Here is a 24,692-nt window from a genome sequence, read left to right as displayed (position 1 = left end):
ATCTAACATTCATGGAGAACAGGGGAGTTAGTCTCCTAAATGATGATAGTGGTCTGAGCCTACTTCAAGGTGGGTGTTTTGGTAGAATTGTCCTCATCCTATGTCAGCATGTACAATTCTTAAAGAAGAGCTTTCTACCCCATGACCACATTTAGGTGATAATGCAGTGCATTTCATGCCTGCTTTCAGGAAGCAGCTATCTGATACAGTAGTGAAGAGTGTGAATACAGCTTTCTCAGCTTTCATACCTAGGCCTGTTTATTTAGCCAGCAGGTGTTCACACAGTAAGTACCAGGAGTCTCAAATTAGTTCCTTTCAGCCTCTGTCCCATGCAGTAGCATTATGTGTTCCTAAGAGGTTGTTGAAAGCATTAGGATGTCTTGGGGAGGAGTGCCCATATTTGCATCATTATTTTTTATAGGATTTAGCTGTTAAAAGCCAGGCACACTGCATACTGCTGGCTGGGGTCCCAGTGTTATTATAGTCTGATCTCTCTGCAGTTGAATGGTTTCTGACAGGGAAGTGGGGAGAGGAGGAATTAAAATGTCTTAGCTCAGATGAAGATACAAAACTCAGATAAGATGAAGAAACATGGTGAAGTCCATGTATGGAGTATGCAGAGGTGTAAAGCAGGTGTTTCACAAACTGTTGCTTGGTGTGTTTGATGACATATGAGCAGGTGAAGGAACAAGATTTAATGGAACATTGATATAACTGGAAGAACAACATCCCTTATAGCAGGGCTATGCTGGCATCCTGGCATTTTGGAAGATATGAGGCTCATGAAAGTCAATTGTGTTTTGCTGTAACAAAGGACTTGGATGATTAGGCTTGGACAGCTGAGTGCAGTGTGGCCATGGCTGCCTGCAGCAGCCTTTGGCTGAGATTGCCATCACACAGCAGAGATGACTGGACAGGTCGTGGAGCATGTCCTGCAGTGCTTATGGCACAGTGTGCACTGGTAACTGAACGTGGGGCAGCTTTACCATGGAAGATGAAGCAGAGAGCTGCAATGCCTCGGCAGGAACTGCTCCACAACCAGTTGGGATACCTGTGCTGTAGAGCACGTATTCATTGCTGAAGGGGAGAAGGAAGCAGCCGCAAACAGTGCCCTTTAGAGACTTGATTTTTGTCCACACCCTGGACTTAATGTTGCTGACTGAAACTTTAAAGGCTTCTTGTATAAAGGTTCACTGCTGGGACTAGACTGTTTGTTTATGTGTTTCACAGTGTCAGGGCTGCCAAGGGCAAGAGCAAGTAAGACATGCATGGGTAAGGGTTGTGGTTCACCCAGTAAGTGAGAATTGGTGTCAAGGCCTCATGAGTGAGAGGTTTTTAAAGACCAGCAACAGTGTGGAAGACATTCATGTTCACAGTAAGATACTTAGCCTCTCTTTGGTGAGTTACTGCATTGAAGTGGCTCAGGAATTACAAGTGCTGGAGCACTTAAAACACAAGGAGGAGCATAGAGCCAGCAGCTGGATTTGCCTAGGCTGCGATCAAGTTGTTGGGTATTTTGATTGCAATAAATCTTTCATTACAGGCTAAGGTTATTTAGTGTATCTTGCTTTTGCCATAGGCTAAAGGAGCACACATACACCATCCCTTCAGCTTGGTGAGACAACTTTCTAGGGCTACTATCTTACCTGTTCTGACCTGAAATGCCTGCACTCTCGGAGAGTCTGAGTGTTTGTCAGGGAAGGACTGGCACAAGCTTTGCAAGTTTTATTCTAGGAGTGCTGTTAGACTTTCAGTAAGGAACTTTTGGGGCTTCTTTGGGTAGTGGGGTTTTTTGAGTGGGTATTTTTGGCTTTGTTTATTTGCTTGTTTTTAGGTTATCTCAAACTGAGCTAACCCAAGTTACTGGGTTGCTGAAAAGTAAGACTGGCTTTCTTTCCAAAACAAACCAAGACCTCAAAATGTTCTGTGTTGAGTTCCTGAACATTTTGTTGCACAGCATTAGACTTTCAGTAATTGCAAAACTTCCAGATGGCCTGCAGCACCTTACATTGGTTAATTGTGGCTCAACACATTGCTACAGTATCACATACTATTTCTAAAATCATTTTGGGTGAAACGGATCATGTTGTCTTGTAAGATTTCCTACGGCCTATGGATTAGTACAGGTTGTGTCTAGTGTAGCTTTGTTTAACAAAGCAAGTGGGGCAATCCAGTACATGAGATTTATGTCTACAATACACAATTATATGTACTTTTAAGGTTTTTTTCTGAGTATTCAAAGGCTACCAGTGATTTCCTGGCATGCTTAATCAAAGCTGGCTCTAGGGACATATTTTAATAAATGCTTTGGGTGTGTAGATTTCCTGGGTTTTCTTAAATCTTTGTCAAAAAAGAAAACCTATTGTCCCTTCTAAATTTCCTATCTTAATTTCTTTCAACACATTGCATTTTACGTCTGAAATCTGCTCTGCATAGGAGTAGAAGGCCTGGTTGCATTGGGAATTGTAAAAATAGACTGCTTCTACATTCAGGTGATGTCATTCCTGGAGGGGAGCCCTGGAAGGGGAGGGTGGTGTCAGTAGTGTAGGTATTAGGGTCAGGAGGGCTTCCTTATACCAAATTAGGTGGTGGAGGATGCTCCTACTTTTACAGTGGGCTCTGAGCTGGTGGGAGCATGAGCAGTGCTGATAACTCTGGCAGACCTGGCTTTATCTTTTGCACCTACAGCTCCCTGCCCCCATGGGGAGCAGTAGATAGCCAATCCAGCCTTTCCAACAGCAAAGAATGCTGCATCAATTTCTGTGGAATAAACATCTTTCTTTAGTTCTTTAGCCCCTTTATTTGCCTCTTTTCTTTCAAGTATTTTCTAAGCCCTTCATGACAAGGAAGACATTTTGTTCTGTTCTTATCTGTTCTTTCCCTCATTCAATATACAGTCTGGGATCTCACCAATCATCAGCAATGCAGTCTAATACACTGGGCTGCAAACTATAGTGGCTGAGGCACAAGCATGTATTTCTTTCTGCTGATTTTATTAGAGGAGCAGTAAATTCTGGCTAGCCAACAAGGTGGACAGCCAAGGCTGGCAGACAGCTGTGCAAGCTAATGTCTTAAACTGCTGCAGTTGCATTTGCCAGAGGCTGCCTTCTGAAACCTTTAGTCTGCCTCTGGTTTGTGTCTATCAGAGTTTATTTCTTCCCCTCAGAAAGTAATGGCAAAAATTGGCTTGTCTTCACTTGGATTCTGCAGGAGAACCTACCATCCTACAGGGATATTTCCTCTCACCTCTCAGTGCAGCCCCGGTGGCAAATGAGCCACTTAATGTCATATGTGGACTTTGCTAAAGTTGTGGCTGTTCTGTGCTTAATGAAGACTGCAAGAATAGTGTGACCTTCTCTTTACTTACTCACTGCATTCATTAAATGGGAAATTTTCTTTGGAATACCAAAATTGTTTATACTGCATTAAGCAAGGGAAGTTTGCCAAATATTTTATGCTTGTTTAACTTAAAATATGTCCAAACTAAGTGCGCTCCCCTGCCTTTGATTTGATTTTGACATAAAGTATGAAAAACACCAAGTTTCAGCCTGCCACACATGTCTCTCTGGTGTCTAGATAGTTCCACAAACAAGGAAGTTTGTGGAGAAAGATTAACTCAGCCATTTCTGCGTTGTTGCAAAGGGAGAGTGTGGACACTGCCCTCACTTTGTGGAGCTGAGCTTTTCAGATCAGAGGGGATATTTTCAGGCAGAGTTAGGCTGGTGCTGTGGGTTGGGTTTCCAGCAAGGCTGAAGGCTTTTGTTTCCTTTCTGTATCACTAAGCATTTCCAACATCTGTGAATGTCAGGCTGTTTGGAGGAATGTTCTCTCCTGGCAAAAGAACTGAAGCAGATCAGATGATTTTCTCTTTGAGGGAGGATGTTAAAGGGAGGCATGCAAGGCTGGATACAAAAGGTAAAAAGAGGAATGTCAATCTTCATTGGGTTGGCTGGAAAGCCAAGCTCAGAAGATCATCAGCAGTGTCACCTCTGATTCAAGGAGCAGCAGCTGGGAGCCCCAGTGGTTGAAAGCATGGTTAGGGTTGTGTTTCCAAGTTGCATCACAGACACTCCCTCTGATTAGGGAGGCTACCAGAAATTCACGGTGTCTGGCTTCTTGCTGTTGTATGGGGAAAGAGAGACACATAGAAAATGCTACCACTAAATGAGCAAGCAAAAAAACCCCATGGAAATAACCTGTCACTAAGCCAACTGACCTGGCTTTGGTAATTGGAGATCTGCTGTCTGGGCAGAGATCTTGGCTTCTGCTGCTGCTATAAACGTCTAGGTTTCTGGGACATTTCCCAAAGTCTGGCACAATCACCTTCATTGCTCAGGAAGGAATTGCTGCTGCTCAGGTACCCTTCACATCTGTGGGGGCCATTGCCTTATCATGTATCTTTTTCTACCATCTTTGTTTTGCCTTTAATACCCCCCTATCCCATGTTCCTGAGCTCTAAGGTATAAATCTGCTGACCTGCAGCTCCAGCTGCTGTGAAAAATTAATTTTTTTGGGGGGGGAGATTTGTGCTGCTTGTGTGGCTGCTGTTTGTGTGATCGGGGCAAATGGCACTTGAAGGTGGTACCTTGTGTTAGCAACACCTGGCTGCTCAGAAGGACCCTGGCTCTTACAGGAGTGAATTACTGCAGGTGAGTGCTGTTTTGGTACTGGGGAAGAGTACACCTGGGACCTGTAGTGCTGAGCTCTGGCTGCAGTTGGTTTTTTTTCTTCTGTGGTACAGAGCATCTATAATTTTATTTTGCTGTCTGCTGCATCATCTATCTCAGCCCATTAAAACATTTAAAATCATAGAATACCCTGACTTGGAAAGGACCCACAAGGATCATTGAGTCCCACTCCTGGCCCTGCACAGGACACCCCAAGAGCCACACCATGTGCCTGAGAACATTGTCCAAACACTTCTTGAACTCTGTCAGGCTTGGTGCTGTGTCCACTTCCCTGGGGAGCCTGTTCCAGTGCCCAGCCACCCTCTGGGTGAAGAACCTTTTCCAAATACCCAACCTAAACCTCCCTTGACACATTTTCATGCCATCCACTCAGGTGCTATCACTAGTAACCAGACTTTTTGCTGCTTAATTTGCTGCTTAATTACTTGAGCAGCTGTCAAACCTCTCTAAGGTAGGCTGTTAGGCCGTCTCTTTTGCTTGAACCAAAGACAAGCAAATAAAGTCATCACATCCAGGTGGTTTTCATCCTCTGTCTAGGGATGTGGTGGCAACCACTGACTCTGTGCTGTGAAGAGCACAGGGCTATGCTTCTCTTTTGAGAAAATATAAATAAGAAAAGATGAAGGTCAGACATGAGGGTGTGAGATGCCCTTGTGCTTGGCTCCAGAGTGCTTGCTTATGCAGTAACTAAGAGGGAACTTTCATGAGTGGAGCAGCAGTAGCTCAGCCATCTTCATGGGCAAAGGGTTTGTGGTACCTGTGAATTCAGACTGCTGCTGTACTCATTCAGGCCCTGAGCTTCATCCCACTATGTGGTTGCTTTTTGAGAGAACATAAAGCACACGCTGGATCTGCTGCCACACAACCCAGGTCCCAGGGAGACTCTAGCTCCAGGGGATGGTCATGCCCTACCTGCCCAGCTTCTTCTCTGTGCTCTCAGTCATGTCTTGAGCCTGCCTCTTCTATGAAAACCATCTGCTGATTCAGTTCTTCACCCTTGTACTATTTGTCCTCTTTTCTTCTGGCCTCAGCCTTGCTGGCTGTAATGATGGATGACCTGGAAGGGAGATGTAGCCCTGCTGCCTTTCATTCATTGCTCCATGCTCTACCCCAAGCAGCAGGTGCCTGTGAAATCCTACAATCCCAGAAGAGAGCTCATTTCGCATTCCTGTTTAGCTCGTGTTTGAGCAACGTAATTTGGATCAGTGAGCTGTAAGGGGAAAGATTGTTCTCAACAGAGACTGAAGATTTAGAAGTAAAAATGTGCTAGAATGGTCACTGTGTGTAAATTGGTGATTTCCATAAGCACATACTAAATTGCTAGAGTCCTTGAGAGATGTGGCCTTCTCCCCACAAGCAAGAGGCACCAGGCTGACTCTTCCACCAAATTCAGGCTCTTGCAGAGGTGCTGAGGTCTGTTCTGTGTTCTGAGCACAACTTTAACAATTCCTCAGACATGGACAAAACAACTTAATCTTGTTCTTAGAAACCATTGACCTTTTTCTGTTGACACTTTAAAAGGAAAAGTCACCCTGAGGCAAACTTCTGACATGGAAACATTTCAACCTCAGCAGTTCAGTGCTGGCAAAGTTCTCAGCAGTGGAAAAGATGTTTTCATAGGAGAAAGTGTCAGGCTGCTTTTAAGTGTTGGGTGCTACCTGTTACACCCATAACAGTGGATGACACCTTGAGTTCTGTGAATCTGCTGGCTCAGCTGCTCTTCATTCCTCAGAGGGCCTTTAGAGGAGGACAGGCTGTGAAGTACAAACCAAGTAAAGTTGGAGGGGGATGAGAGCTGCTGTTTCATATACACAGCTTGGCATGTCTTTGTATTTTCCAGTCACGAGGATGTCTTGCAAATTCCAGATGTGTGGAAAATTATGCTTTTACCTTGGCCTTTACAATGTTTCCCATCATGGTACTTGACTCCTTACAGGCTGTGGCTGAGATTCTGCAATGGCTTTGGCAATGTCTGCATTATTAAATTAAACATGCACAGGTTTGCCAGCTGTGGAGCCAAGGGAGACCAAATGGCCAACATCTATGCTGCTGTTAGACTGTCTTAGCTCTTATTTAGAGATGCTGCATGTGAATTATTTCTTGGTTACTGGGGGTCTGTGCTAACCCCTAAACCATGTCTGAGAACTTGCAGACCACACCATTGACCCTATTCTCTGAGCTTGGATGCCTGGAATTTTCCTGCTAGTGCCTGGATCTCCTGAATTTCCCAAGGTAAGCACAGCCTCTGAGCCCTGGTGCTCCGTGCCCATCGCAAAACCATGCAGTTCCTCAATTTTTCCCTTTGTTGTGTTCAGGAGTGGATTGCACTCTGTCAGCCCCTGGTGGCTTCTGCTGCCTTGGGGTATTCTTCTCCACAGCTGAACTTCAAAGAGCTTTGCTGGGATTAGCCTAGACATGGAGGATTACTGAAATATCTGTGATATCTGTTATGAATTCACTCCATTTAATGCTCTAAACTCTTCCTCCTTACTCCTGGATTATCAGCCATAGCTATAGCTAATGAGTTTGTTAGGAACACCAGCAGGGAGATGAGCTGACACCGATGAATTGACATAGTTTATTGTGTGCCGTGGAGGAGTCTTCAAGTGGTTACAGTCTCCAGTTCTGGTGACACAGCTGCAAGTAGCATAGAGGCAAAAGCTTGTGTACCACAGTTATCTAGCATATGGGTTGTGTCCCTGCTATGAAATCTTGTCTGTATTTCTGACCAATGGAGAGCTATGCAGTAAAATGAATCTCCCATGAAGGCTGCTTGTCCTGCTATTTCTTCATGTAAAATTCCTACACCGACAGCTTCAAGGACAATGCTGTATTGCTCAGACACTTAATGCTGTAGAATTTGTCTTGGGAAATAATATAATTGCATTTTTTTCATAACAAAGCCATTACACTGTCAAAAGCCTAATTTTCTGTTGCATTAGCCGACAGCCAGCAGAGATTGCTGGGAAAAGAAAGTGCTTAGCTTAACCTAAATTTCTTGCTAGCAAGAAAAATGGAATGAAAACAAAATGAATTTATAATGAAATGGATTTATTTCTGGGCTTTCCTATTGTGCTGTTGTTTGCTTTCTTTGAGGGCATTTAGAGCTGCTTAGCAGCCCTGGAGACAGAAGTCCATTATTTACCCAAAGACCAGCCAAGAATGGAGAGACAACAATGCAGCTATCCTCCCTCCTTTTTGCTCTATCCTCTGCATCCCAAAACAAGCCTCAAATTTGCCCAGAAGGGAGCATTCTTCATCGAAGAGAGGACAGCTAAGTCTGTGTGGTCTGCTGCCTTCTGTTAGGGATGCCAGCAGAGGATTTGCTGGAGGTCTCCAGTTCTTCAGGGTCAGGTCCCCGTGCTGGGGAGAAGCATGGGATGCCTGCCTGGACTGTGGGAGGCAAAGGGCTGGCAAGGGTGTCTGAATCCATCTGTGCTTAACCAGCCCTCTGGGAAGCAGGATCACAAGGGCTGTTCGAGGAACAAGGAGGACAAACATGTGGTCTTGCTGAAGAGATTTTGCAAAAGCCTGCACAAAAGAAAAAAATGTTTCTTTCCATGGGAATTAAAGCTAGGGGGAAAAAGTGGGAGAGCCAGATATGAGCTGGTATGTGGCAGCATCTTTACCCTCCTCCTCCTCCTCCCTTGGTCCCAGGAATTGTTCCTGGAATCTGCATGCTCTATCTGTGGTGCATGGGCACTTAGATACCTGCAGAGATCCCAAGCATCTGTGGCAATTGTTGCCTATAGCATGGCATTTTTAATTGCAGGTTTAGAGGCAATTACAAATCATTTGAAACATAGCCCTGGTTTATTGGAGAAGGTTTACAGTGTGGGGAAAATGCTGTCTTTTGTCTCTCAGCTGCCCATTGAGGTAACAGCATGGCCAATAATGGATATCAGCTCCAAAACAGTAGGGGATTTAGTTCTGGAGGTGGCTGTTCCCTCTCTGAAACAAAACTAGAGCTGCCTCATGTTGTTCTGTTTGTTCCCAGACTATTGAAACCATGAATAAATCCATTCTACTTTTTCTCCATCCCTAATCTTGCATGTCACATCTTATACAGAGGATTCTTTTTCCCTGGAAGGAATGGGAATTTGATGATGATAGCTTACTGTCCTAATTAGAACCTTGGCTAAACTTGCACTGTAGTGAAAATATTAAATTCAGGTTATAACCTTTCTTTGCCCTCTTCTGGCCCTAAAATGGTGTTAAACTGTATATTTTCACCTCTGATTTGGCCTGTCCCCCAGATTTTAATGCAATGGGAGATTTTTGGATCTCATGTTTCTTTAAAAGTATTGTTGATAACAATCAAAACAGAAATTACTTTTATAAAAGAGCATTATTTATTAAGTCAGACATCTGTTTTTGCTTTCTCTTTTCCTCCCTTATGCTGAGCAAGACAAGGGAACGAAATGCCAGGGAGGGAAATATGTTGTTTGAGTTAAAGTATAGAAGTCATATGCTTAGAGTTGCAAGAGCATACATATTCATTCCTATGCTAGTGTGAATAAATATGTATGAATCATCCATGAATACAGTCAGCCTTGACATTAGGGGAAGGCTTATAACTGTAAGACAGTTTTGAGACCAGGCTTTCTGTGGGTATGAGACAGCCAAAAATAGCAGCCTTTAATCAGTGTCATGTAAATGGAGTTGCACAAAGAGGGAGCGTGGTAACATGGAGATGGACTTGGTGACTCCCAGCCCTGTGTACATCCCAGCTGTGTGATCCCATTGAAGGCAAGAGTTGGTGATAGGGATTAATGCTGAAGGGCAGGAGGAGCAGTGTGCTGGGAAAGTGGGCAATGAAAGTCATCTGGACAGGCAGGGAGCGGGGAGCTGAAGTTCATCATACTCCAAAGCATAGGAAAGATATCAAAGACTGTGACTGCCCAAGCACCTTGAGGAAATGAAGTTTCCACAAGGACGAAGTTACAGGAATAAAAATCAATCATAAGAGGGAATGACACAGGACAGGAAGCCGACTACAGTTTGACAACACAGAGCAGTGAGAGCTGCTGGCAACTGGAGAAAGTTCAGTGCTAATGAACAGAAGGTCTGGCACTTGAGAGAGAAATTAAACAGGCTGTGGACAGCAGAAAGGTTTGTGTAGCAGAGAGACACTCCAAGTGACTGAGTTTATTACCAGGAGCATCCTTGCTGAAAACCTTACACTGCATTGGTGGTGTGAAGAAAACAACACATTTCTCTTCTGGAATGGTACTTTTGCTCTTCCTGCCTGGGGTTCCCTTGTCCAGGGCAAGGCTGAGGGTGGAAAAGACAGTGCCAGGCGGCCAGAGGTTCAGCAGCACTGGGATGCAGGGACAGAGCTGTGCCAGCTACAGCTCCTACAGCAGCCATGAGTTGTTTTAGTGATCATTTGGATGGCACAAAGCCACCTTTTCTTACCTCATGATTTCAGTAAGGTGGTATGGGAACAGAGCCATTTGACTGCCTTTGTGGTATGAAAAAATAATTGTCATGGGGAAGTATTAGGAGAAAGGATATGTGTGAAGAGGACACACAAAAACAGCCACTTCTTTACTCTGGCTATAATCTGCCTTGTGTGCATATGGCAGTTTATACACTCACAGAAAAAACACATGCAATTAATTCAGTCCACCTCTGAGACATGACAGGGGAGGGAAATAGGGGAGCACTTGCCTCAAATGATATGATAAACTATATGATACGCAGCAACTGCAAGGACATTGCTTTTCAGTGCATTCACAGCAGGGACAGGCCAGCCCCTGTGACAGGGACTCCCTTGCACACAGGAATGTACTGAGTGGCCAGCTAAGGGAATACCATGGATTTTCTAAGAGGTCTCTGCCCCATGTCTGTTAGTGTGCCTCTGGTTTGCATGCATAAAGCATGAGGGCATCAAGATTTCCCCAAGACATTGGATCCAGCTGGGTTAGTGGTTACTCTTCCATAGATTCTGGTGGGTTTGTGTTGTGGTTTTTGTTTTTTTTTTTTTTTTTTTTGTTTGTTTGTTTGTTTGGTTTTTTTGTGTTTTTTTGTTTTTTTTTTTTTTTTTTGACAGGGTTGTGTTTATAATTCCCTATCTTAGTTATGTGAGAAAGAAAGGGCTGCACATTCCACCCAGGCTCTGAGCATATCTCTGCCAGCACCTGGTGCCATAGGCTGGTGTGATCCTTCAGAGCTCCCTTCTGATCTCCTGAGCTGTGCCAACTTCATCCTGTTAGAACAAAGGCCTGGATTTGGAGGGGTACAGAGGAGGCCATAATTCAGGGAGATGCCTTTTCTTGCTGGTTGTGGAGGATCAGGGCTGAGCTCCTGCACCAATGCTGAATTTAAGTGGGAAGCACTGAGGGGACAGACCACTGGCAGAGTCTCCCTGTAACATTATGATGGGGCTGAGCTGCACACTGAGACTATGAAAGAGCTTCCCTTCAGCATTTGGTGTTGGGAATTTGGTTTGGCTTGTGCTAGAGCTGGGCAGGGGAGATGGATGCATGCAGATGTCTGTATTGCAGCCCTCCAAGTGCCTGCCCTACTGACTACTTTGGTGTTGCACAAACCCTGAGTTTTCTGCCCAAGACCTCGAGTGCTCTTTGGGTTCCCTTCCTATAGCACATATTTTCCAGCTGTGGGCAGTGGTGCTTCACATGCTTGATTTGTGACAAGCTCTGGGAGCCATGAGGACAAAACAGATGAGAAACACATGTTTTTATTGAGCAAGTTTGCATGCTGATAGCATCATGGCCTCTACATTTTGCACCATGTCTCCTCAAGGGAGTTGTAACTCTCAGGGAAAGCAAGAAAGCTGCCTTGGTTTCTGCTGGGCTAGTTGGGGGCCCAAGGGGGTCACAGCTGGTCCCAAAGCCAGAGGGGTCTGTGCTGGGATCTTGCAGCATACCTGGCAAGCTGAGATTTGCAGCTCTCTCTCTGGGCTGGGAGGCAGCTGCTCCTCCCTGGCAGTGCAGCTGCAGCTGCTTCGAGGAAAACCCTTGAGCCAGGAATGCGTAAGGATGCCGGCATCTGTGTGTGCTCACAGCCTTTCATCTCTGAAATGCAGCCCAGCCAGGCCACAGGGCAGAAAGCAAAACGTCCTGGGAAGGGCTCAGGAAGTATTAGAGAATAGTTCATGCTGTTGGAGGTGATTCAAGCAGTGATCCTTCTTCTAGGAACACAGGCTGCAGGAGGCATGGAGAGCCTCGGGGTCACTAGCAGGGCTTGGAGCCCTCTCCTTCTACCCCAGGTCATGACTGAAGCTCATAGCAAGTCCCTGATGCCTCATCACTGTCTCCAGGGCAGGGAGAAAGGTGAGATGGGCAAATGCTCAGATTGTCATCATCACATGTGGCTGGCACTGATTGCTTACCCTTACTGGTTTGGGGCCAGACAGGCTAGTGGAGTTCAAAAGCCCTGTGTTTAAGTGACTGCAGTGGTGTACTCAGGTCCTTTATGTCTCTGCAAGTAGAGCCACCTCTGGGTGTGTGTAGAGGTGATGGCAGTGTCTCTTGAAATTATCCATCAGGGGAGGAGAGCTGGGAAGACCCAGGCAGTGCCATGTTCTCCCTGCACAAGTCCTGGGTGCACTCTGCTTCTCCAGGCAAGCCTGCATATCTCTGAGTGCACATATCAGCCTCCCATTTAAGTTTCTGCATGCAAACCTCCCGATGCCCATTAGCTTGCCCAGCTGGGTTTGGATGGTGCCAGCAGAGCAATGATATCCTCCTCTGCTGACAGCTGCAGCACTCACTGTATGTCTCAAGAGGCAGGCACGGGGGTCTGAAGGATGAGAAGCAATGGAGCAGGAGTGAGTGTTTGAGAGGGGACGAGAGCAGAGCAAGATCGGGGTTTGCAGCCCTAGTCTAGTACAGTTTGGACTGGGAGCAGCTTCGTTAAATCACTGCTTTGCTGGAGTGGCTTAGAGGAGGGGATGCTTTCCCTGAAGCAGCATCTCTCTGGGTTCTCATAACCACCAAATGGAGATGTGGCTTTATTTTTCTGTTTGTTTGGTTTTGAAAGTTGAGCTATGGGAGTCGGCATCCAAAGTCTTCCCAACTAGACAGGAAAAATTCCATGGCTGCAGAGAGAGGGGGAGAGCAATGTCTGCAACAGTTCTTCGTTATTTCCAGACACAGTCACAAAGAGCCAGATGGAAGGAGATGAAAGAATTAGAAGAATAGGTTGCTTTCGACACCAAATAACAATGTTATAGGAATAAAGCCATTGGAATAGCTTATTGGTTTTGTTTTTTTAATTTCCTAGCTGAATCAGAGAGTCAACTCAAAAATTGCATTTTAGGTCAGTTGAAATTCATGTTCTGTATCCAGCAGAAAAAAATAGCTGGGCAAACAAAGTTGCTAAGCTTACCAAAACATGTTTTTATTTTGCTTTCTTCGACCTTTAAGCTTGCATACATAACCTCATGAAATATATTTAAAAATAAGAGAAGGAAAACAGTTTACTTCATCTTAGAAATCATTTTGGAATCAAAGCTGTTCCCTGAACTAGGCACAAATTTCCAAATAGTTTTGGTCTACCTCAAATTGCATTTCCTAGTGAATTAGGTCTCTGTCTGAAAAATGTTACCCGGCCTTATTTAGGAGTTATAGGAAATCAATGGTCACTTCTCTTGTTTCTTAATCACAGAATTGCCTTTGAGCTGCAAATGCTGCCAAGTCTGTGCTGTCAGCCATGGGGACATAAGGGAAGCTCTGCTCTGGCTGAAGTGGTGGTGGCTGAGTCCGGTTCTCCAAGACTACACGTGTGGGTACAGGGTATGCCATTTCTAATGAGCACAGCAGAGGTTGTTTGCTTCATTTTCCCCTTCATTTTATATACTGCTCCTCTGCTGGTGGGGGGCTGTGGTTGTGACAGGTGCATCTTCCAAGCAACACATCATAAGCTAACAGGCCAGGAGGGGTGTTGGGGGAAATACCATCCAGCTTCCTCACTGATAGTCCACACACATGATTATCTTTGTTCCCCTTCTGTTAAAGCTGTGTTAAATCAGAAATGAGGTGGGGAACCCATGAGGATACACCAGTGTAAGCACAAGCAGCTTGCCTAAGAAAAAGTCTGTGTTTGACCAATGTTCTTGAGTGACATTGGGTCCAGAAGAAGCTGCAGGGAGCTGTGCAGGGGCAAAGGGGCCATTCTTGGCTGTGGTGCTGATAGCCTGGAGAGACACCCATCCTTGGGGCATCCATGAGAAGGCTGGAAACCCTTGGAGTTGAGAAGATTTTTCCTATCCTTACAATTGTGGCAGTTTCCATATTGACTCTATTTTGTAGCCTATTTCATGGTGATGCTGCCAGTTTTCTCATGGCCTTATAGAGCTTCCTCTTGGCTGTCTCAGTGAAGAGGTCAGTCATTAAGTGCAAGTCAGAGATTTACAGAGCATTCCCTACCACAGAGGGAAGTCTGTTGAGGGTAGGCATGAAATGGTGTTGGTACTTCACAGGGACGGTTTCAGGTGCTGGTGACTTGACTGGAGGCTTTCTAAAGGATAATAGGGACAACAGGAGTTGAAAAGAATGTACTGATCATAACTTGGGTCACAGCCCCCCTTGTGCTGGGTCCCACATGGCCCAACATTGCTATTCCCTGATTTCAGTGTGGGGCTGTGGGCTGACTGCCCTTGCAGTTTAATAGGATTTTCTTGTTGCTGATGTGATGTTTCTGAGAGCAGTGAACACATGCACATCTCTCCCTGTGTACCTCTTCAGCCTTCCTAATGTCCCAGTTTCAGCAAGGATTTTCACTTAGTGTTTACAGCAGAGTTTTTTCTCTCCTCTTTCCAATACTAATCAGTAGATGCACACCTGCCAGTTGTCAGGTCATCTCCTGAAATCCTAGTTTGCATTTTGCAGCTGCAGTGTGGTAGAGCTTTGGCAGACTTGCCTTCAGCTCCCTCTGGCTACAGGGACACAGTTTAACCTTGGATGGAGCCATGCCTTTTTGGCAGATGTATCACTGATGAGCAGACTCCAGGTTACTTCCACAGCCTACTCAAACTTTTCCTCTCTTGCACGTTCACCTTACTTCACTTCTAGTTCCAGGTGTTCCTGTTAGTCTGATAACCATTCCCAGCTATATGATTTAAGAAAGGGGATAGATGCTCCCTCAATACCACAGACCAAGAAAAGTTGTCTACACAAAATAATGCCTAATAATGATGGGTTTTCTGAGCCTTCCTCACTGTTCTCACTGTGTGAAGGGGATTTCATGACTGCCTGAAGTAGAGAAGCTTCAAAGGAGTGAAATGACTGTGACAGAGCACTGTCCCCTGGGGATTCACTCTTCCAGAGCTGCCTCCAGCAGAGCCATTGGGTAGAGCAGACCCAAAGCTGCTCTGCATTAACAAGAAGCTGAGCAAATCCTTCAGCAAGACTGGCTTATGTCCAGCTCTGTTCTCATTCTCCCACACTGAGGCTGACTCAGTGTTTCCCCCCAATCACACAGCGATTTCCATTGCTTTTTTTTTGCAATGTGCTGTGGTAGAAGGCAAGTAAAAAAGGACTGCGGGATAGAGCTGGGAAGAAGGATCATAAAATCCATTGCAATTGGATTCCCATGCCAGTGAAGGGAACAAAACCACTGAAGGGTCTTGCACAAGAAGCTGGAGGCTGCTGGTAAACCTCAGCATTTCCTGCAATCTACATTCCTCTTGTGTATCCAGTTACTGGAAGGGGTGTGGATATGCCATAGGGTTGTAAATTCTAACTTGCCTCCCACTGCTTAGCTCACTCTTTCATTCTCTCTGTTGGAGCCAGGTGATGGCTGAGAAATGTGCCAGATTTGGATCCCATTCAGAAATAAATCATCCCTGGTCAGAAAAAAGAGGCAACAAAACTTACTGGCAGGACCAGTAGAATTTGCAGGACTTCAGAGTGTGGGAAATTAGGGGAATGAAAGATGAAAAAAGAGGGACAGCCATGATACAGGAAGAGCTGTGGGTTAACATAGATTTAGGGGTTGAAAAGGGAACATTTGAAGGTTGTATATGGCACAAACTGCCTCAGATTGGGTAATGGGTATGGGGGCAGGCAGCTGTGTGAGAGCACCTCAGAATGGGACAGACGAAGGAAGGAGTATACACCTTTGGGGAAATGCCGTCTGACAGAGAAACCTCCCTTTTACAGTTGAGCCTGGGTGTGCTTAGAGAAAGAGAGGTGATGGCACCTAGGTTTAGTTGCTAGCAATAGTTTGTGGTGCACAGCTCTTCTCTGGTGTGGAGGTCCTGAGGGTGAACTCCTCATCCTCCTCCTTCAGCCTCCTGTTGTCAAGGGCTTCCTTTGACCACTCTTAAGAGCTGTGACTTGTCTCATGTGCTACCCACATACAGAACATCACCCTCCTCTTGGAATTCAGAAGTCAGTGCTGGTCTTGTTCTTATTTTTGTTTTAAACAAAATAGGATGGAGAATTGTGATTCCTAGGAGCTTAGCCATGGCAAAATAGAGCCTCGCCCAGGGCACTCAGGATATGGGAAGAAGAATCATGCCCCAATGAGGAGTATGACTTGTGCATCACTCAGTGAAGTGGTCCTGGCTCCAGACCAGAGAGCAGAGGGAGCTGAGCTGCTGTCTTCTGGTCATTCTTGAGCAAGTCTTGCACCTTGGGCCTTTCCTTTCCAGTCTTGTCACATGAGAGGATGACACCAATTTCATCCCTAAGGCCTGTGGGACTAACTTCAATTAGGACCTTTCTGTGCACTGAGATGCTTCCCTGTGTGTGAGGGTTATTTTTCTATTCAAATACAAAGTGATTAACTTGATTCCTCCCTCTAAGAACCATTGTGCAGCAGAACATTATGTTCTCTCCTCCTGTGGGACTGATTCTGCCCTGCTTGCAGCTGAAGCCTCTTCAGCTGGTTTGGTATTCACAAATCAGTCACACTCTAACTCCTGTCTCCATGCCTTGCTGGGAGCCAGCACTAGTAAGAAAGATTCCGGTGGTTGTGGAAAAGCTGGCAATTTCACCACATGATGGGAATCAAACTCCTTCTTCCAGAGGTGCTGTATGGATAGGTGGAGGGAATAGTGCTAAGAGAAGTGCAGCTTTGGGCCATGACACTTTGGAAGCTGTGAGTATAAGGAGTGTTTTTGCCTGAGCAGCAGAGAGGCTGCAGGAGTGAGAGTGCTGCCAGAAGCAAGCTCCCTTCCTTCTAGCAGCCATTTTCCAGACTTGTTTGCAGAAGAGATTTCCTCTTCCCCAGACTCTCATGTCATTGTTCCCCTAATGGGGCCTCACTGGTCATTGCCTTGTGGTGGAAAATATGAGGTTGTGGGGGCCAAAGCACAGACATTCCTTCCAGCTTAAAAGGGAAAACAGAGTCCTTGCGCAGCAGAGTGCCCGAGAGGTGTGCCTGGTTCTGTAACTGTTTTAGCAGCATCATGCTGTAAGAGACATCAGCTGTTTGGCAGATGCCTTTTTGCTCTTGATTAGGTTGTAGGGAGAAAACCCTCCTTCTTCCCAGTTCTTGCTTCCCTTTCTGTGCAGGCACCAACTTCTGCCTGGTCCCTATGGGACATGAGAAAGCCATGGCTGGTGTGTGAGGGCTGCTGTCCCTGCCAGCAGTCCAGGCCATGTCTCCACAGGGTTCAGTGGGGAGGTAGAGCTCTGTATCCATCCTGCCAATGTCTGCAAGGCAATGCTGCCCAGGTAGTCTTTTTTAGTAGCAGTACAAGCATCAGACATCTTCATCTCCGTTTCCCTGACAGAGTCATGGATGAATTCCTACAAGCAGGTTTTCACAAGCCATGTTGTTTTTCTGTGGCCTCATGTAAAGGTCACTGACCTGATGTGCCCCCTTTATCACAGAGGTCAGTCAGAGCCTCAGCCACTCTCCTGCTCAATGTTCATATGATGGACATATCTGATCCATGGATCCTGGAATGAGCAGCCAGCAAGTTAGGGAGGGTCTCGCACAAATGGGTGAGGTATGGGTTTGCAGAGAGGGAACCTCCTTTGAGCTCTGGGAGGTACAGTTCCTTTCCTCTATTGCCTTCTTTTCTCTGCATCCAGATTTTCTGGGAATATGCCCTGATTCCCAGCATGTGCAGAGATGTATGGTCTGGCTTGTTTCCCATTAGCAAAGTCAGGCTAATTTTGCCATTAAATATTCATCTCGCAAGCATTCAAAAGCCTTTTAGGAGTTGCACTTGGTGTGATGTTTTAAAAGCCAGTCCTAGATGTCAGCTAAGAATAGAAAGAGATAGGAGCAAAGTATTGGAAAGAGGGGTTGGCTGATGTCTAGGTGTGTGGATTGGGGCACATGCTGTCCTCCATGGCAGGCATCCCAGCTCCTAACACTGTATCCAGATCGCTGTTCACAGCCCTTGATTGAAGCTGGCTGAAATGCCCTAGTGATGGAAGCTCTGAGGAGGCAGAAGTAAGATGGGGTCTGTCCTCCAACACAAAGAAAATGCTGTAGGGGAAGCACAAGGGTCAGTGGCAGGGAGACAGGAGGGGGCCTGGATTCATGGTGGGGGGCTGGAGTGAGGATCTGTCCTCAGGACTGCAAGCAGCAGTGACGTTGAGTCTGTCAAGAGGAGAGGCTGAGCCAGAGAAATGTTTTGTGGGGCTCTGCAAAGGAATTACTGCCTGGTTCCCTAAGGAAGCAAAGTAATGTCAGCAGGCTGTCTGTGTCTGCCTGCCTGTCTCTGGCCTCCAGCAAGCCTTGAATCTATGGGCCTGTTTCCGGCACAGCTGATAGAGCGGTGGAGGCCTCCGAGATAATGGGATCCAGCTGGTTTTGTGACTCTAGGTGACTGCCTTAATGAGAAGGCCTGCGAAGACCTCCCCTGAGGAAGGAGTCCATGAGCTGCCCTGTAACTAGCTGACAGACAGGCCATGCAGAGAGAGCTGTTGGAAACTGGCCTTCATTTGTTCTGCTGCTCGCAGGATGGCTTTAGGAATTGGGGGAGGGGGAATCCTACAGTTTAAATGGCACTGGACCCCTCTGCATCCGACACAGACCCCATATTGACACCCTTCAAATGGGATATTGTTAGCATTGGGAACGTTGTCAAATGCAGCTGGTCACAGTCCCTTGGGGAATCCAGCCCTGGTCCAGACTTTGCCTGACAAACATCTTTTTTAATGACCTAGCTTGGGCATAGCCTGGTTTTGAGCCCTTCCAGCTACCTAGTAACACCTTTGCTGATGTGAGCAGCAGGACATGTACCATGAGCCTTCCAGAGACAGATGGGAATCTCCTGCAGCAGGGGAGAGACGAGTTCCAGAGGGTGCCACTTTGAGTCCACATAACACCAGACCAAAAGAAGTGTGCAAGAGATGACCCTGCACCAGTGTGTACAGCAACCTCTGGCAGCAGGCTTCCTTACAGAGCAGAATATGTATTATTCCACAGCCTACTATACCATCCCAATAGTGATGATGTCCTGGGATTGTCCTGATAATGTCTGGTTTTATTGGGGAGCTGAACTGGGAATAGCATGATTCAGTCCCTACTTGCTGGGCTTATCTCCATCTTATTTTTGCTAAATGAAACTCAAGCCTTCCAAGTAAGAATTTAAGATAATTTGTGTGGATTTTCTTCCAACCTGAGGCAGTAGCCCAAAGGAAGGAAAACGGTAATGGTCACCTTACCTATCTATTTATGGCAAACCCAGTGTCAGGGGTATCTGCTTGTTTCATGCTCTGTTTATGCTGCTGCTATATTTCCACCCCATCACACCAGAGTGTTAGTGGATCCAGGGAGCTGCCACAGGAATTGGGTCAGGTTTGCAGGGAGGAACGAGTGCTTTGCTTGTTAGTTGCAAACCAGAACAACGGGACAAACATGCTGCACAAAAGACCAGAGGTGACAAGCTGGCTGCCCCTTCATGCCCTCCAGTGAACATGGGATCTGGTCTCCCTGGAACTCTGCAGGAGGACACTGGTGCTGAAAGAGTTGTTCCACCTGGAGAAACACTTGGGTAATGGGATGAAATGCATGAGCCATCACTGTTGCAAAATTTTCCTGACTCCCCCCTGAGCTGCTCTGCTACCCAGCCCTCTCTTTTTGAATGTTGCAGTGCAATGTAGTGCTTCTCCCTCCCAGCTCCACAACAGGAGAGGAGGGAGGTTTGGGAGTCAGAAGACATAGCTTATCTTAGCTTTCTGCATCATTAACCTACTGCCTTGTGTTTCCAAATCTTTCTGCACTCAGAAGCAAACATTGCCAAGATAACAGCTAGACAGGGTGCTAGATTTCATGGCTGGATGTTGAGTGGGTTTAGAAATTGTGCAGGCTATGCAGTTTATAGATGGCAACTTGGCATATTCAGAGATCCCTTACATCCCTGCTCCCATGTTAGTTGTGGCAGGGAACAGGTAAAAGGGATGTGGATGTGAAGATGTAGGGAGGACTGGCAGAAATACGTAGCTGCACAGCTTATTTCTCTCTGCTGCATGGAGGGAAGTCTACTGCGAATTGTACTGATTATATCTGAAAACTTGCACCCAGATTTTGCTGCTGCCTTCCCTGAGGCATGAGAATCTGTGCATGTCTTGCAATCCTAGACATCATTTTGGTGCCCTTTAGTTTTGCCTTATCTAATACTCAAGTTTGTATAATACATGGGATTGCCTCCCATAGGAGCTTTCAGTGCTCCAGCTTTAGAGCATTTTGATTTCCTTGCACGTCACGCAAAGCAAAACCACAAAACCTCGATTTTACAGCAAACAGCACAGAGCATTATGTGAGGGTCAAGTAATTTTATGGATTTCCAGAAAGTGATGCCAAAAGAAGAAAAGACCTGCCCTCACTGCTGATACCAGAAAAGGTTGTTACTTGTATCAATAGGAGCAGGACAGTAGGTAGTATTTCTCCAATGCAGTATAGGCTGCTGAGAAAAAGACTTCTGAGGTCTCAAAAAGGAGATTTTGTGTGGAAAGATATGCAGAAAACAAGGCAGTATGAAGGGCTGTTGTGAGGCACATTAACTCCCCACCTAGCAGCAGGGCAAGGTGCTTGTTTCCCAGAATGTGTGTAATGGTAGTAATCCCTGCTGCTCTCTTCAGGCAGCAGGGCACTGTGGACATGGAGCTGCATACACAGGTCTTCTCTGCAGGTGGAAGCTTGTTCTTCCTTACAGAGGTGTTTTGTCATTGAATTGTACATGGTTCCAACTTTCACAGGCTGGTTGGGAAAGTCCCAATTCCCACCAAGGGACACCAGACAATCATGGCTCAATAGGGGCCAGGGGAGGAGGCAGCCAAGGGAGAGCTGCAGTGGGCAGTTCCCTTGCAAAGGCAAGGAGCCGTGATACCTCTTTTCTGTCATGTGTGCAATCACTCCTATCTCACTGCAGACACTGCACTGTTTCTATGCAGTCCCACCAGTGCAGAGCAGGCACAGCACCTGGCAAAACCTTGGGATCCCATGCAGACCTGGCACTGCACTGGTGTATCAAGTCACACTTGGTCCTGGACATCCTGGCGCAGGCAGGGACTCGGAAATGCTCCGGATGTCTGTGCTTACTCTGTGTTGGGGGTCCAACTTCTCAGCACCAGATGCTGCCAGAGATGAGAAACAGCCCTTTCCACTGCCTAATTTCCTAATTTTAGCTCTCCACCTAGAGGCCCTGCATTGCTGGTTGCCATGGTGATCCTTCACCACTGGCATTGCCTCTGGCTTTCTTGCCTGCAGTGCCTTGGAAATGTCTTTTTCCTCCTTGCTCCTCAGGAGGCAACAGCTGAGGCAGAGGCATTGTATGTAACTCTGCACTGTCAGCTCAGGTCTTCTGCTTAGTGTTTGCCTGATAACATGCAAAGAGCCTTCATCCATGGGGTTAAACTTCCCAGCCCTCCAAAAGCATTGTGCATTCCCATCCCCATTCAATAGACAAGCTGGGCTATGCATACATGATGCTGCCCAGTTGCCCTGAGCTTCTGGCCCTTGAGCTGTTGGGAACAGCTTTCTCCACGGTCTTTGCCAGTGAAGATGTCTGGGAAGGTCATGCCACTGCAGGGTGAGGAGTCAGAGTGCCCCTGTGCTATGGCAGATGTTCCAAAGGCACAGGCACTCCTGCCCTGGCTTCATCCTCGCTGCTTTTACACCTTCCAATTTGCTCTCTGGGCAGCAGAGGAGTACGTAAAAGCATTGCCCAGAGAGAGAGCTTGGGCACCTCACTCAAGGCAGAAGAGAAGAACTGCCTTGCAAAGGCTTGCAGTGAAAATGTCACCATGCAGCAACTAATAACAACTGTCTGCCCTTTCCCTTCCGCCTGCCTGAGCGTGCTGTGGACTGGAACGGGTGACACTTCCCAAGCACAGGATGACAGAAAAGGCAATGGCAGCTCTCAGAGACAAAGCAGTGTAAAAGCTGTGATTCCAGCCCCCAAATCTTGATATTAATTAATTTAAGGGCGATAATGTTGAAACACTGTGGAGTCTTTTTTTAAAATTTAAAATTTTAAAAATTTGCAGTTTATGTTTTCAAGCTTTTACAAGGCAGGTGCAAGGATGGGTTATTTAATATTAAAGTGGCAGCTGCCATCCTCACTCACATGACTCCAGCAGGTGAAGCTTTATAAAAAGCAAACATGACAAGGTCCAAGGTAAGATCAGAGTATCTGTCACAAGAAACCAGTTTGGCTGGTAGCTTCCGGGAGATCACCAGAGAATGGGGATATTATAAAGCCTCATTTGCAGACCCCTACTATACTCATACAGTCATCCACCTCTGTCCTGGTTACACTCTCAGTTGTGCACAGGAGACTCCCACATTTGGTGGGAAGGCAGACAGGAGCTGCTAGAAAGAGCTCCCACCCTCTGGTATGCGACAGCTGGGTTTGAGAAACCCTGTGCCAGAGTGAGAGGGCAGGCAGGCAGAGCAGCTTGCTTCCTTTCTTCCTCTGGCTGAATCCTGAGGTGGAGAAAGCCATGCTGGAATGTGGCAATAAGCCTCAACCCCCTGCCAGCCTAGGGCAACTTAAGGCAATAAGAAGAAGCAACCAGAAAATTGTATTGCTTTGATTAATAAGAAAAATCAGAATAATGTGGCCTTCTAGCCTGGTAGGAGGCAGGGTGTCTTCAGAAGCTGTTCTGGTGATGTCACCCTGCCAGCATCCCCAGCCCAGGTTCTAATGGAAAAGCTGTGAGATGTTTCCTGGGCTTTAGCACTACCAGGGAGGGAGCTGTGGATGGCCACATTGGAGACTGGGTTTCCAAGTGAGCTCCCGTGGGGAGAGGAGTCCTGCTATCTGAGCTTGGGCACTGTGGATTGCTTGTTGAGGCAGGCTGCATTGTAGCAGTGCCTTAAGTCCCAGACAGGAATCAAAAGCCAGGCTTGGCATTGGTGGGCATGCCTGTCCATGGGAGAGGCAGAGTACTGCCATCCGTTGCCAGGCACCTGCGTTACAGACCTCACTGGCCCATTCAAAGCTGTGCCCAGCTGGTTTTTTTTCTGTCTTTGACTGCTTGAAGGGATTGAGAAGATGTTCAAAACCCCTAAAATGGATCAACACTTTGGTACCTACATTGCATTTTTGGTGTGTGAGTGCCCAAAGTCAGACTCCAGCCTTGGACAATTTGGGTTTTCCTTTGTGCATTTTGCAAAATGAGCTATTCTTCCTTCCCTGCCCTGAGTTGCATGAGGTTCCTTTGTGCAGTGAAGTACTCCTGTTGTTCCATCCCACCTCAGAAGTGCCTGGTTCATTTACCCCAGCCCTCCACTGGAAGGTGACTAGAGAGAGGTGGATGCAGTAGAAGGCATAGTGTGTCACTTGTAGCTCAGAAACAATATGTGAAAGGAGGAAAGGCAGAAGGAGAGTAACGTTCATGGGGAGAACAAGCCTGGGACGTGGAATATATTTCTCAGCTAAGACTGGCATGTCCAAATACTGTATTTGACAGAATAAGCAGCAAAATAGGAGCACCTGCAGAGAATACGAAAGATATTTGTCACTATGTGAACCTGGAGAGATTCCTGCAGTGCTTTAAAAAGATCTTCTCAGGTTTGATGAATTGTGTAGTAGGCCAGCAAACAAACTATTCTGAAGACCAGGGCAAGGTTATTCAGAAAATGATCTGGCTCAGATCTGAGCTGTCCATGATTCAGTTAAGACAGCACCTCTCTGTGAAATTGTGGTTTAAAAGCAAAACAAACAAAAAACTAGAATAAAGAAGAAACGGGAGGAAAAAATATCTTCAGCATTTGTCAATATTGCTTGCTCTTCTGACAAATTCTGTTCCTTTTTCATCACCTATTTTCAGAAGTATGTGATGGAGGTACAAAGATGCTACAAATGAACAGAGTATAAAAATAATACTCTGATGAGAAGGTGAAAAAACATTTTTTTATTAGGGGGAAGAAATACAGCAGATGTGATTGATTATCTCACTGATTATTTTTTGTTCCTCAATCTTCTTTCTGATGCAAAACTGTTGTAGAAGCCAGTTGGCTGGCATAAACCAGATACTCAGCATCCAGGTGGAAGATGTTAGATGAAATGAGAGTCACAAAGGAAATTAATGACAAAGCAGGGAATTAAGCCAGGCTCTTCAAAGTCAGAACCCTGGAACTATCTTCTCTTTTAGAAGTCTATTTTAAAAGGCATTAATGGATAAAAGTAAGTGGTAGTTGTATCAAAACCATGATTAAACTATGGAAATGTTCCACGCTAGGTGTTGCCAGTTTAGGAATGCTGTGGGACACCAAGAAAAAAAAAAAAACCAAAATATTTGACAGTTATGTGGACAACAATACTTGTGATGACTTTGGCTAGGAGAAAAGAAAACTGTAAAACATATAAACTGTGCTGCAGGACATAAGTCAATTGCAAGCTGTCAGGAACCAGGAAGGAATTTTCATTATGGGAGGATTAGTGGATAATTATCTCATCCATGACAGTGTTCTTCCTTTAAAGTGTTTAATCTTGACTAGTGAAAGCAAGAAAATGGGTCATGTAGTTTTGTGACTTTTTTGTGACAAGGACATTATCTGGCAATTTCTTCTGCCTGTTTGTATTGTACTTTTCTCTAGGGATATGTTCACCTTCTTCCTAAG

At 46.0% G+C, this 24,692-nt stretch overlaps 1 protein-coding gene across 3 annotated transcripts in view; it reads left to right on the top strand.

Annotated features, from left to right (window-relative positions):
- FSTL1 (follistatin like 1) overlaps positions 1–24,692 on the top strand; it is a 98,637-nt gene that overhangs the window by 58,487 nt on the left and 15,458 nt on the right. The window lies entirely within an intron of this gene.

Source organism: Vidua chalybeata, chromosome 2, assembly GCF_026979565.1.
Source record: "Vidua chalybeata isolate OUT-0048 chromosome 2, bVidCha1 merged haplotype, whole genome shotgun sequence".
In the NCBI taxonomy this organism is placed as follows: domain Eukaryota; kingdom Metazoa; phylum Chordata; class Aves; order Passeriformes; family Viduidae; genus Vidua; species Vidua chalybeata.
The sequence above is the reverse complement of the archived record's forward strand: the minus strand, read 5'-3'. Positions and strand labels throughout refer to the sequence as shown.